This window comes from Haplochromis burtoni, unplaced genomic scaffold, assembly GCF_018398535.1.
Source record: "Haplochromis burtoni strain Fernald_Lab_line unplaced genomic scaffold, NCSU_Asbu1 Contig_124, whole genome shotgun sequence".
In the NCBI taxonomy this organism is placed as follows: Eukaryota; Metazoa; Chordata; class Actinopteri; order Cichliformes; family Cichlidae; genus Haplochromis; species Haplochromis burtoni.
The window spans coordinates 410,163-423,270 of record NW_024582485.1 but is presented as its reverse complement, the minus strand read 5'-3'; positions in this window follow the sequence as shown (position 1 = coordinate 423,270).

Below are 13,108 nucleotides of genomic sequence, written 5' to 3'. Positions count from 1 at the left end.
CGGGAGCTGATCGCACTGAGCTGAAATGTGCAGTCTGTGCTTTTTGGATTATTATGTAAGAGGCAACCTACGTCTTTATTGTAGCCTTTTCACAGTTTGCTTGTGTTAAAATACATAACAGTGATATGGATGCCACCTTTGGCTGATTGCAGCTTCTAACGAGAAGGCAGAACTAAGCATGCGTCATTTGCTTAGACAACACTTCTCTTGTACAATGCACGCTGGAAAGAGAGGGAAATCAGTTTGTTATACAAGAAGCTCAAAGAAGTGAAGATTGCAGGGATGCAGGAAACAGGGATGTAAGAGCCATCATTGGTAAATTACAGAGTCTTGCCTTCTACCAAAGATATTAGTCTTTTTAAAACCTCTGCTTATCCCAAAACAGTTATTAGCATCGCCCAAGTGAGCTGACATTTTGATCATTTCAAACCATAGCCAAAATAGAAACATATTATTTTGGAATGAAAGCCTTCATTTTCTATCTCTGAAATCTCATTAGCTCGTACTAAACAAGGATTAAAATCAAATCGAAACACACCCATACACAGCGAGTGGGAGCAGTGGCAGGGAACATGAGCCATTATGGATCAATATTACAGTCATGCTTTATGCAACATGACTCATATTAAAGAAAGCCACTGATAATTGAATTATTTTAATTATCTGCTCTGCACGCTTAGACGCCTTATGCTGAATTCATTCCCTCCCCAAACGCCCCATTTCACTATTCAGCCTCCAGTTAATTTAATGGTCTCTAAACAGGTTGGAAGGAATTGTTCCCATGTGAATGGAAGTAGCGGTGCAAGAGGACATAAGGCCATGGAGGAGTGATACCGCATAATTGATTTTGCTGTGATTCCTTTTCTTCTCAAGAGCTTGTGACCTTTACAATAGTCTGTCGCCTATCTCATTGACAAATAGTGTGTGAGATCAGGGAGCACTGATGGCAAAGAGGATCCATTTCAGGCACATATTAGCCTCTTATGTCAGCCTGATGAGACTGAATTGTCAACTTGTCACTCTTTAATGCATCATCAGTTATTCTGCATGAAGCTAACTAATGAAAGCTATCATTAGTTACAGCACTGAATAAAAGAAACACGGCAAAGGGAACAAAAGCACAAAAAACCAAAAATGATAAAACAATTTAATAGAATATCTTCCATTTCCAAGCAAAGCTTTGACATTTTTAAGTTGAAAAGGTAATTTTGGGTGTAGCCACCATGATGTCACACATTGGTTTCTGGACTTTTAAAGCCCCAAAGGTATATTTGGACCAGAGGGTGGAGTCCGAAGGATAAAGTTTTGACAGACAACCTTGTGAATAACCAAGTTCACCCAACGATTCAGAAGCTCATAGAATTACTTTTAGCAGCAATAAACTAAAGTAATCATTTTCTGTAGGTATGTATTAATCTTCTGCATTGTTATGGATAAACTTTGGTGCATTCGTCTTTACAACGTCAGTTCAGTTCATCGAGGTTTCATTTATGCACAGCTCTCTGAAGGTCAATGCTTTTCAGTCAGTTTGACTCTGACTGGATCATTGTGACACCTTGATTCTTTTTTTGGCTATTCTGTTGTAAATGTTTTTGGTGTGTTTGGGATAAGCTTTAATTGATAAATGGCCTCACATTTGACTGTAGCATACACTGGTAAACTAAAGTTCATGGCTGACTCCTTCAACTCCTGTGACTGCAGAATAAACCCAAATTATCACCCATGCTTGTTTTTCACCAGACGTGGTGCTGTGCAAAGGACATCATTCCAAAAGTCTTGTGATTTGTTCAGATCCAACTTTACAAACTTAAGTCATGCTACCATACCAAGAGGCCTGTCCTGGCACTTTCAAATAAGCCATATTTGTTCAACCTTTTTCTCATTGCACTGTCACGAGATTGCTGTGGAGTCTGAGGTGTAGTTCTTGGGGTCTTTTGCAATTTCTCTAAGCATTACATGGTCTGACCTTGGGGTGAATTTTCTGAGATGCCCCCTTCTGGGAAGATGATGGGCATGTGTCAAACAAGCTGCTAAAATATCTTCTTGCTGATAACCAATTAATTAAGTGATTGACCTGGCTGCAACTTACCGTACGTAGAACATTTTCCCAGGACTGCAAAGAGTCCTGTATGTCCATTGAAATGATCCAAAGGTACCAAAACCATGAATGTTATAAAGAGTGGTTTTCTCAGTTAGTGAAAGTGAGGCCTTGAAGACAGTGACAGCTGCCATCTGTTTATAAAAGTAGCCATGCCCTAACTTTAAACTTGAAAAGGGTGATTAGGAAAATTATTCATAACAACCAAAACTGTATTTTGTACCAGGCTGGAAACATGTCAGTTTCAGAGCTGAAGTTAAACTTTTTAGTACGGGGGTCTATGAGCATTGTCTTTCTTTTGGAGCCTACCTCAAGTGGCCACTGGGGGAACTGCAAGTTTTAACACGTAACACTGGCTGTTTAGTTTTTAGCCGATTTAGCAGGTTCCCAATTGGTGTTTGATAAAATTGCCACTTGCTTGGCTCTGACTTCCAGTGAATAAACCTTTAAGGAATAGCATTCTCATTTAAATATGCCTGTTTGTTCCCTCTGTGAGACTCTTCTCTTGAAAAATAAAAGGGGCAGAGGTGCCCTAGCAGTAACAAGAGCAGCTGTTTGCAGAGCGATTACACTAAATTGCAAGAAAATAGCCCAGAAAAGCCATTTTAACAGCACTCCTATGCTGTAGAAATGCTAAATGCTGACATGTAAATATTGTAATTTCAGATTTGTCCTTTCTCACATGCAGCAGATAACCGGAGATTGTTCTCATCTGTTGCTACTGAAAGACAAGGATGCTTCTCTAATAGATTTCACAAGCCACAGGATAAACTGTTGTTAGCTATGAATTCACTTTACCTGGCTATTCTCACACACATACTAAGTGTACTTTAATGTATGATTTGACCAAAGGTGGGAAACAACAAAGTACAAATACTTTGTTACTGCACTTAAGTGGATTTTTTCAGGTATCTGTACTTTAAGTATTTATTTTTCTGACAACTTTTTACTTTTTCTCCCTGCATTTTAACCCAAATGTCTCCACTCTAAGCTCCTTTAGTTTTCAGAACAGGCTTAGTACTTTAGGTTTAATGTATTTGAGGTAATACATAAAAGACAATCTTATTGGTGTATCCATCACTGGGGCTTGTTATAGCACTACATTCAGGGGTTAAAGTGGGCCGGGTCAACCTGTAAGGACGTTTTTGGTGCAGATGCCCATAAGTTGTGATCAAGAGAGTTCAACATTTACCAAGCGCTACAGAAGGGGAGCGAGTGTACAGGGAGTATTTTTTTTAGTTTTTTGTGTGGCAGATAATTTTAAATGCAACGTTTCTGTCACCTCAACAAATATCAGCAAATATACAAACTCTTTGTGTGCAGTTTGCCACACAGTGTGTCTGCTAGCTAGAGGTACAGACGCTGTATTTTCAGGGGAGAGAAAAGAATGAGCGATAACACTCAGCGATGGAGAAAAATATAAGAAAGACAGGACAGGAGGGGGGAAAAAAGTTTATACAAAAGTAAGGATGTTTGATAAAATGGAAATTCCAAGTTTACATGTAATGCCCTTAATTTTTAAATGAATATTCGATCTGAATATGACGTGAAGTCGTGTTTTTGATATTGTAAAACACCCTGCATAACCATCAGAGTTACTGTAAACTTTTATGAAAATATTCTTTAGTATAAGTCGAGTGCAGGATAAACAGGTTCGCTTTTTGTACTAAGATGAAATTACAATCAAGAGCTGAGTTGGACTGATGCCCAGTGGCTGAGGTGTCCATAGCCACAATTGGGTTACATCCAGTTTAGTGCAGATGAATTTGCATTTTAGCTGATGATGCTTAGATTCAGTCACCGAACTCAACCTTTATACCAACCAAATACTGTATTAGATATAGAGAGACAGTATTAACACTATGATGCCAGTGTAGCGAATGGAAATCAGCCAAGACAGCCTGTGCAACCTCTGCTTACATGTTGTTGAACTCAGTCGTGTAAATCCATAAAGATCAGCAAACCTCAAAGTATCAGCATAGATCAGCTGATTACAGCCTGCACACAAAGGAAATTTATTGAAGCCCTCCGTAGAAATTATTGTTCTATATGAAATTATTATTCCAATTTAAAATTACAAATCTCAACTGTAAGCTAGCACTAGAGAAAAGGCATAACTAAAGTTATGAGGATTCATTGTCTAGAAAACACAAATTTTATAAAACTGTTTTTAAATCATCCAATAACATAAAATACATTTCAACAAAATGTCCAATCATGGCTGCATTTTAAGAGGTGGTTCTACTATTCAAGGATAGCTGATCTCCTCAGGCGGGTCGTTTTGAGCCTCAGGGCCCTGATTGATGAAGCACTGTTGCTCCTGGTCGCTCTGGGACAGCCTGGGGGCGCCTATCAGGTGATGTCAAGCTATGAGAGAGCACACATAGCCTTCAGAGCACCATAACATAGCACCAGGCCATGATAAACTTTTAAGGATAAAATTTGTAAAGCACTGACAGACTGTGTGCGCTGCAAAGATATGATTCCATCTCCCACGTCTTGGTAAAAGTCTGGAGCTGGTTTGTCAGTTACATGTCAGCTGCAATCTGCTTCCCTCCTCAAAGTACATCAGAGCAAGACAGCTGTTCAGGAATACATATCACATCAACTACCAGCCCTCACTCCCACTGAGCCTTTCTGTGCACACATTTCAAGAGTTTTGCTAACAGGGAGCTGCGTGCAATGGTATTTTTCACCACTATGACTGACTGTTGATGTCTAAGAGCTGCCCAGTGTAATGACAGTCATTACCGAAGACCATGGGAGAACTTGACAAGGGCAGCTGGGAATATAAATGCTTCTACTGGCTGTTGTACAAAACAATTTACATAAATTTCACTTGCACATAATGGCTCATAAGCATGGAGATCTTTGTAGGACACAGGAACAGTGAATGCAAAGCAGAAACAACTTTCAGAAATAACTCTGGAACTGGAATTATAAAATAAATGTTTCTTGTTCAAGCCACTTTAGGATTGTTCATGCAAGAGCTCACAGGAGACCGATTAAAACTGTCAAAGCGTCAAAGAAAATTAGCCCAGGAGTCCCAAGAGTCATCATCCAAAAGAATTTCATTTTTCACAGTGCAAATTTGTCTCCAGTTAAACTCATTGTTAATTAGGCTTGCACTATCAATTTTATAGTCACCAGTCCAATTTGAGACTTGACAAATCTCCCCATAACAAATGTATATGTCACATTTAGAAGAGGAAATAGAACTTGGGAGTTTTCTGCTAATGCTACTGCTGAGTAGGTAGCTTGATTAGCAAGGTGTATCCAAAATGTAAGTGATTTTGAAAGGGAGCTATATTGGACTTGTGACCTACAGGTTTAAAACCAAATGCACATTGTGGCAATAATGAACACTTACTTTCAATCAAAAACTTAACAAGATCAAATAGCAGCCACTGTGTCCTTGATTCCACATGACTTTAAGCCTTAATCTTTTTTCTTCTTTTGGCTGCTCCTTTAAGGGGACACCACAGCAAATCATTAGCCTCCATCTCAGCCTTTTATATCATCATCCACTGTTACATCAACCTTCTGCATGTCCTCATTTAGTACATTCATCAATATTCTTTGTGGTCGTGCACCGTCTGTGCCTTTAGATGGTTAATCCCAGCTATTTAAACTCATCTGCCTTGACTATCTCTACTCCTTGCCTCTTCAGTGTTACACGTCTCCTTCAAATCCACACGCGCATTTTTCTTGCTTCTATTGACTTTCACTCCTCCTCTCTCCAGTGCATCCCTGTGCTCTCCAGGTTCTCTTCTGCCTGCCCCAAAGTCCTCAGAGCTCACTTCAGTTGTTAGTACATTTCCATCTCTAACCTGCTCTCCCTAACCTGCTGCACATCCTTTCTAGTAATATCTCTCTGATGTGGAAATTTATATGACATTTTCTCCTTCTTTAGTGTCCAGTCTCTCATGCAACTCACTATAGGCCATTTAATGTCCTATAGCAGCGGTCCCCAACCCCCCGACCACGGACCTGTACCGTTCCGTAGCGCAAAAAAGGTTGGGGACCGCTGTCCTATAGTGTATCCATGTTTAAAGTCCCTACTCCCATCTCCACACTCCAGGGCTCAGCCAATCTGGTATGGAAATCCCCCCGTGCCTGGGTTAAACGCTAATTAAATTTAAATTCTACATTATATCAGTTCATTTCAGATATCTATTTCTGCTGTAAACTTTTGTATTTTATCTTGGGAATCTATGGAAAGTTTTGGAGCCGGCCTAAAGTGACCATTTGAGGGAATGCAGTTATTGACACCTCCACATTATTTACTGAATGTAGTTTTCATTTCCAAAATATGTTGATGTGTCCAGTTCTCATTGAAATCAAATCTATATTATAGTGGCTATGTAGATGGAGGAGGGTACTCCACAACAAAGGTCAACTTTGATTCAGTGAAGATAAACTATTGTTGTGGGTTCTGCTGAAGTGTCCTTGAGTGCAACATAGAGCTTCTATCTTCTTGATATAGGTCATCATGGATAAGAGCGGATGAAGTGCTCTTACAGTAATTGCTTCATTATTATATTTGTCCATACAGTACACCTCCAGAGACGTTTACTGCCTGGCACATCACTCTGAGGTCATTTATCACAAATCCTGACAGAAAAATAAAAAAAGAAAACTTGAAAAGGATATTTTCACATACTTATGGAGCTTTTTTCTTTCCTACATGACTAGTAGGTGTTTAACTTTAGGTTAGCTCACCAAGAAGCCTCACAAACTGTTTTTGCTCCTGTGTAACTTGTAAAACAGTAAATTCTAGATACATTTTGTAGAGAAGGAGCCATTAATATTACAAAACTTTCAGCTCCCATTTATTTGGCGGTTTTAAAATGATAAGTCATCTTGATGTGATTAAATGATGAAGCTCATTAAAAGTCTGCCCACTGCTTCTTCTGCAGACTCAGTGTGAAACACTAATGAAACAACTTTTTCCTTCAGCTTATTGATCTGTTGACTTCTGCAGGAATAAAGCTTTAACATAAAGTATTACCAGAAACCTGCATCCTTTTCTTCTGGGGAAAAAAGTGTATAATGTATCAGTAATTCTTAACCCTTTTTCAGAGCATGATCCCCTTTAGTCAAGTCAAGTCATCTTTATTTATATAGCACATTTAAAAGACATCAAGTGTCGGCCAAAGTGCTGAACAGAGGGATAATATAATAAAAGAATTAAAATAGAAAGAAAACATTTTAAAAAGAATTGTAAGACATGTAAGAGTATATAGTATATAATGTACATGCAAATATGCACATACATTTAGGGATGAAAATATGTTGTAACAATTAGTCTTTGAACTCTAAGACGCGCTCTACGCTGAATTTAACTTTCCTTTAAAAGAGGAAGAAGAAGACAAGTTTTCTCACTCTCACTTTAAAGTGAATGTCACCTTGAGATTGTCAGACATGCTACTGGGGAATCATCACTGAGAGATTGGTATGCTGCATCAGTTTCTCTATTTTTTCTTGCATTCTCCATAGTGTCTCATTTTAATATGTTTAATAGTTATCACGTTTTAATCCACTAATTGCCCTGTCTTTTGTTTTTTGAGGGTTTTTTCCAAAGGAGCTGACCAAAACTAGCTACAATTATTATAATTTCAGTGCATGTCTGATCTCCCTTACCTCCTAATCAGTATTCAAAAGCACTGAGCACATAAATAGCCCACTCGCTCTGCTGCCAAAGCAGGGTGAGGATGAACTGTTGGCCCACAGCTGCTGGCTCCTGGTTGCTGGTTCACCAGTATAGAGATGACCCTTAGCCCACCATTGTGCAGCCATGCTGAAGAATTATTTCATCCATAGTGTTCTCTAACTTGTCTGAAGACAACAGTTGGCTAGCTTTGTTAGATAACAGCCACAAAGGACCACTCCAACACTTTGCTGCCGTACAAAAATGAAACAAAGCCAAACTGTTACACAACCACAAAGGGAAAAAGGGATTAAGCTGTGCATACTAACATTTTTGATGTTCTTCTATTCTCACAGGTGTAAGCGAATGATTGCTGCTCTAAATGAATGTTAGCTGTTGAAAGCGTTTCCTTCCAAGAACATTTTCTGAGTTGTTCTGTTTAACAGTTGTCAGTTACTGTTCAGTAACTTTTAATTTTTTTTCTTGTTTCTTGTCAGAAATCATTTTTTTATCTCTCAAGATAATGTGTCTTGTTAGGTGTCTTTTCACATATTCCATTGCCTCCACTTCCATGCCGTGATCTTGCTGGAAGTGGAGGCCCAGTTCTGAAATGTTGAAAATCCCACCAGCATGGATGATGACGTAGATGTAGTTGTTTCTGGTTCTGCAAGCTGTCCTATGCAAGCACACAAGGAATTGGTGGTTTTCAATTAGGTAAAATTAATTTCTGTTGCATTTACTAATAGTCTGCAAACCAATCTGCCCCCAAATCAAACCATTTGTCAGATAGTGTGTTTTCCTTGTGCCATCAAAACAGCTCTGAACACTCAGGACATGGACAGACCTCTACAGATGTCCTGCGGTGCCTAGCATTGGAAAATATAGACCCTTTAGATGTAGAGGAGGGGAACCTCAGAAGATCTACATTTTTTTCAACAAATCTGCACAAGGACAGGGATGTACACAGGTCAAGGCAAACTGCCAAGGGTGACACAACTGGTTATTAGGCTTAGGGGACAATTACCTTTTCACAAAGGTTTGGATAGCTTTTTTCCCCCTTACTAAATGATATAATCATTTAAAAGCTGCACTTTGTATCTATGTGGGTCATCTTTGTCTAATATTAAAATCTATTTGATGATTTGTGAATCTCAATGGGACTTTTCCTGGTAAAATAAAGGTTAATAATAATAATAATTTGAAACGTGACAAAAATACAAAAAAAAAAAGGAATCAGGATGGAGGCAAATACTTAGTAACTGAATGTGACAGCACTTTTTATAAAGAGTAGCAAGTGCCTAGAAAGAAAGCATTATATTGACTGTACCATATTCTCTTTTGCAAAAAAGTAAATCATGCTATTAATGAATCCTGTCTCAATTTAGTGCACCTCATCTGAAAGAGACATCTGCCTACCACTTGAGTGTCAGTGCTCTCTGGACATGATAAAAACATTTTTGTGGCTTCATGAAATGCCTCAAAAATCCCCTAGTTAAAGTTAACTTTCGACGATGAACTCGTGTTGGCATAATGTGCGCTTACAGTGATTCATCCTTCACAAAGTCATGAATTCCCTCCTCGTGGGTGTTTATGTTTCATAAACACATTCTGTATCGGTGCCCTGTTGTATGCAACCGTGTCGCATGGGTCATCCATTGCTTTTGCTCGAGGCCCTACTATCTCTAGTCTGGCTAGCTGAAGAGTCCTGATAAGGGAGATAAGTTATCTAATGATAACTAGAGCCTCCTACGTATCGCCTGAGAGCCCCCACACACCTCAATTATGTAAAACCTTGGTAGGAAAGCACGTGGGCCTTTTAAAATCTCCAAATGTGTCCGTGTCCACCCATTTTAATATAATCCACAACCATTTAACTGTTATTTTAATAATCACTGGGTCTAATCCTCTATATTGTGAAATGGTGTCTTAATGTGGGTGCTATGGTAAAAAACAGTCTGCAACATCTGACAGACAGAGGCTGCATGGCTATTGAAACCATAGCAACACCAGTCAAACTGGGGCTTCGCTAGTCGCACTTAGAAAACATCAGACGTATTTTGGAAATCACAGGGGGCCCATGCAAACATGTTTGGCGCCTGCAGTCCCATAGTCTTCTGACTTTTCGTCCTCCTCCATCAGCCCTTTTTGTTAATATCCCCGGCTTCACCATTTCTCCTCTTCCTCATCCTTCCTCTCTGTTTTGCTGTCCCTATAATCTCTGTCCATCTTTCTCCCTCCCTCCTCTCTCACAGGCCCCTGATTTATCCATCCATGTCTCCTTGCCTTTCCGCCTTCATCTATCTGTCCATCTCGCTCTCCCTTCTGTGTTCATTTTTTACCTGCCTTGGCTGAAATGTGCTTGGTCATTTTGTGTCTTTTTCACTGTCTCCTGTTCCCTTATCTTGTTTAATAACCTTGTGCCAAAATGTTATGTGTCTGAGATGCTGCCAGAAACCCAGATGACCTAACTTGACTTGCCTCAGCTTTTCTGTCCTTAACCTATCTTTCTCCTTATGTCCTTATATCTCTTCGGTCCCTCTTTATTTAGTCCTCCCTCATCTTTACAATGTCCTCTTTGCCTGCTTTGTTCATCTTCCCATCATGCCACTTTCCCTCCTTTATCTCACCATTATGTCTGTATTCACTCCACTTTGCCTCAATATCCTTTATCTGTCTTTTCTACTGACTCCTTACTCTCTCACACTGTCCTTACGCTTCCCTGTTCTTAACTGTCTGGATTCCTCTGTCCTTCACAGTCTTTCTCTTTCCGTCCTCACTCCCATCCATCCACCTGTAGCAGTACGTTCAGCTCAGTGTTCCTGGGATCCATCATGTCGAGCTCGCTGTGGGAGAGGACGTTTGCACCGCACCCCAGCAGGAGCTCGGCCAGCTCCCTGTGGCCGTGCGGAGCCTCCCAGTGCAGTGCCGTCGTTTTCGGCACGTCTTCGGTGTTGATGCTCTGACGCTGTTCTGTACAGAGGCACACAGTGCCCTCTGGTGGTAAGAAAATGAAAAACACAACAGAGGGCAGAAGAAGAATGAAGAGAACGTGAGAACAACTGTAGATAACCACATATGAAGACAGGTGTTTTCTGCACGGGGTGACGTTACTGAAAACCATACAAGATGGTTACAGATTACTATTATTTATTATTTTTAAAATGTGTGTTTTTTTCTTATTTGTCATGTCCAAAAAACGGGTGAGGCGGGGTATCGTTGCACCCCTAATATATATATATATATATATATATATATATAGTTATATATATATATATATATATATATATATATATATATATATATATATATATATTATATATATATATATTTGTTATTATATACTATATATATCTTTTTTTTATTTTTTTTATTTCATTTTTATTTCAAACATTTCAAACATGTGTATATTAGCTGTTCCCAGGATTTGCTCTTCTGGACACAGATCACCGATGTTGTTCCTGGGATCTGCTGGAGCCACTCGCCTAGCTTGGGAGTCACAGCACCTAGTGCTCCGATTACCACGGGGACCACCGTTACCTTCACCCTCCACATCTTCTCGAGCTCTTGTCTGAGCCACTGGTACTTATCCAGCTTCTCGTGTTCCTTCTTCCTGATGCTACATCTATCACTACAGCCACCTTGTCTACCACCACTATCTCCAGTTGGTTAGCCACCACCGTTTTGTCCGTCTGTATCTGGAAGTCCCACAGGATCTTAGCTCAGTCAGTCAACACTACCCTAGGGGGTGTGTTCCATTTAGACCTCGAGACTTCCAGGTCATACTCAGCACAGATACTTCTGTATACTATGCCGGGCGCTTGGTTATGGCGTTCCATGTATGCCCTGCTTGCTAGCATCTTGCGACGCTTGCTGTTATGTGCTGGATTGTCTCGGGGCATCTTTACACAGCCTGCACCTGGGGTCTTGCCTGGTGTGATAGACCCCAGCCTCTGTGGATCTTGTCTCAGAGCTTGCTGTGCTGCCATGATTAGTGCCTCTGTGCTGTCTTTCAGTCCAGCTTTGTCCAGCCACTGTAGGATTCTGGATATCAGCCACTTCCTCTATCTATCTATCTATCTATCTATCTATCTATCTATCTATCTATCTATATCTATCTATCTATCTATCTATCTATCTATCTATCTATCTATCTATCTATCTATCTATCATCTATTATCATCATATCTATCTATCTATCTATCTATCTACTCTGAGTGCACCTTCACTGATCTAATAAGTACTTCAAGGCTGGTAGCTGCTATAATGTAGGTAAATATTTGTGTAGAACCTAAGCCGGAGTAATTTCTATGATTTATACACTGTCATTCCACTTTCAGTAATATTTTGTTGAATTACCACTCCAAAAGAACTTCTGTCATCTTATAACTGAACTCCTGTCACCATCTAGATCTCAGATTTACCATAAACATAACCTACAGGCTAAAAAAAAAAGCCCTCTTGCATAAGTTTTTCTTTTTTATGTAATTACAAGAAGGAAATGATGTATGAGTTTGTCACAGACTAGGGAGTTTCCAGCTCTCTCTCATACACTGCCGCAAATACGACAGCTTATCAGCCAAAGCTGACACTCCACGGTAACAGAAATGTAAATGATCATAACTTTCACTCACACAGTCGGCTTTACTTTAGGAGAGGAGATGGGTCTGCCCCATTTCATTAGCAGCAGTCCTTTAATTCATAAATATAAATTATCCCGGATGTGGCTGTTTTAAAAAGATAAAAAGGTGAAAGCTCCAATTTCTCCACTTATTTTAAAATGCAGAGATCGTGTGAACATGCAATAAATACACAGCGCCTTCAAAAACTGCCACTAGTTCCCAGAAAAACCTTTTTAACAGGTGACACTGTTTACTGTTTAGAACTTCATTGCCAGTTTGCATAATTTTAACTCTAATGTCTGTAAAGACAATGTAAAGACAAAACAATCAGTGTTCCATGGAGGTAGACGAGTATGCACATGCATCTTATTATGGATTAGGCTAAATATTATTCCATAATTAATCTGTAACAGCTGCCCCAGGCTGTGACCCAGTTGTTTTTAGAACTCTGACATTGTGATCCCCAGCATCTGCAGCCCAATATGCACTACTGTTCTCTCCAGGAGAATCATTCATTCATTGGTGAAGTGCTGAAAATAAAATAACCAATAGGCTGCTCAACATTTAAAAAAGAGTATCATGGTAAACCATTCCATAACAAATAATCCTTATGGTTTAATTAAACAATTAGTTTAAAGACATGAGTGTGCAGTTGTAGTTTTTAATTTACTGTAATAAATTAAAAACTAAGAAGTTAAAAACTATGACCACATTAACCAATTAGCTTTACATAATATAAAT